Source organism: Phodopus roborovskii, unplaced genomic scaffold (genome assembly GCF_943737965.1).
Source record: "Phodopus roborovskii unplaced genomic scaffold, PHOROB, whole genome shotgun sequence".
NCBI lineage: Eukaryota > Metazoa > Chordata > Mammalia > Rodentia > Cricetidae > Phodopus > Phodopus roborovskii.
Window position 1 is genome coordinate 107,374 of NW_026125665.1, and position 2,134 is coordinate 109,507.

A 2,134-nucleotide genomic window follows, 5' to 3' on the forward strand; every position below is an offset into this window, starting at 1 on the left:
CCATGAGGTCACCAGAATAACTAAACCACAATAGAATAGTGAGAAAGACGGGAGATAGTAATTCACTCTTAAATAGCTAAGGAGTGCGGTCATGAACCAAATTGAACTGACTCAGAGTGCCTCCACTTTGTATCCAAGGGCTTACTGCAGACTTATCAAAGAGAAACCCCGTCTTTGCTGAGGCTTTTTCATTTCTGGCACCCAATGGGCTAATGCCTAGCAGCAGATGTTAGCCACACACCCCTCAACCCCATTCCACTGAGGGCCACACAAAGCCTAGTTGGTGGCTGTGGCTGATCTAACTCCCTCCTCCTGCCTGCTACACTGTAGGCCACTAATAACAAGGCAAAGAGGGTTCTGAGGGCTTTCTTCTCCATGGGTTTCATTCATGTCTTAGTCAGATTCTTGTTACCATTTAAAATGACCCAATCAACTAAATGCATGCTGCCTGGTCCACTCTGAAAAGAAATGGAATTAAACTTTGCTCCACAACCTATGTTTATGAGTAAAATGTTACATGGGAGAGGTGGCTGGAGACATAGCTTAGTGGTTAAGAGCACTGTCTGCTCTTCCAGCATCTGGGTTTGATTCCCAGCCACCACAGAGTGGCTCACAGTCTGTAACTCTAGCCCTAGGGGATCCAAAATCCTCCTTGACCTCCATGCACACTGTGAACATACATATATACATGTAGGCAAAACACTCGCATGAAATATAAGGATTCACCAGGCAGCACAGTGTTCCCTGTCTGTACACCACACTCACCTGTGTTCTGCAGCAGGGCTCAGGCTTTGGGCATGTGTGTGCAGGTGTACATGTGTGCATTTTAAGGGCAGATTTTGGGTTTTGTTTTGTTCATTTTTAGACAAGGTGTCACTATGTATCCTTGTCTGGCTTGGAGCAATAAATCTTATGTGTGGTAGACTGCAAATTTCTCATTCTGTAATTCTTGACAGAGAAACCAACTGGTGGAAAGTAAGCTAGCAGGCCACAAAAAAAAAAAAAAAAAAAAAAAAAAAAAAAAAAAGCAAATGTTAAGAAGTAACTAAACGATGGGCATTGGGTGGAGGCACGGTGTTTGAGGCACGATGTGTGATGAAAGGCTTTGAAGAACAATTCTTTAGAAGATAAAGACAGCCATATTGTGGTGATTATAGAGAACAGTATCTCAGGAAATAACTAAGATGCTACACATGCACCAAACACCAGCTGTTTAATTTCATAAAACAAAGGCACAAAGGCTAATAGCTGTACAGGTACAAGTTGTCTGCAATCCAATAGCAATGTCAATACCATACTTTTTTTTTTTTTTTTTTTTTTTTTTTTGGTGTTTTGAGACAGAGTCTCTCTGTGGCTTGGAGGCTGTCCTGGAACTAGTTCTAGCTCTTGTAGACCAGGTTGGTCTCAAACTCACAGAGATACACCTGCCTCTGCCTCCCAAGTGCTGGGATTAAAGGCAAGCGCCACTACTGCCTGGCTTAACTGCTACTGTTTTAATGATTCACACATGGACCACTGTTATTGTTATCTGCAGTTCATCCTGGGAGCAAACATTTCTGACATCGATATCACCCCTTTAAAAGTAATTTAAGAAAAAGTTAAGGGTCCCAAGCACTCGGGAGGCAGAGACAGGTGGATCTCTGTGACTTTGAGGCCAGTATGGTCTACAGAGCTAGTTCCAGGACAGGCTTCCAAGCAATGTTTTGCCTCAAAAAAAAAAAAAAAAAAAAAAAAAAAGAGTCACAGGAAGGGGTGGCTTGCGCCATATCCTCTGAATTGAAACATTCTCTCAGAAGAGAAAAGGAAGCCCTGGATTCAGGAAATATACAAATTAACCTGTAAGTCCCAGAAAGCCAAAGCTTAAAACATGCCAAGATAAAAGACTCTCTAAGCAGTTGTGCAGGTTTATAGGGTTGAGTCAACACTCAAACTGGCATGGGTGGTTTGATGCTGCATCTGCTTGAGAGTTGTCCATGATCCTTCCCATAAGTTACCCCAATAAAATTACTGGCTCACCAAGTTGTGCTCTGGAAGAATTACTTTTGCTTTCCACCAGAGATAAGTAATTTTTTCACATCACCCAACACAACAGTCTCTGAAACTGTGACAGACGATGGATGCCTTTACCACATGG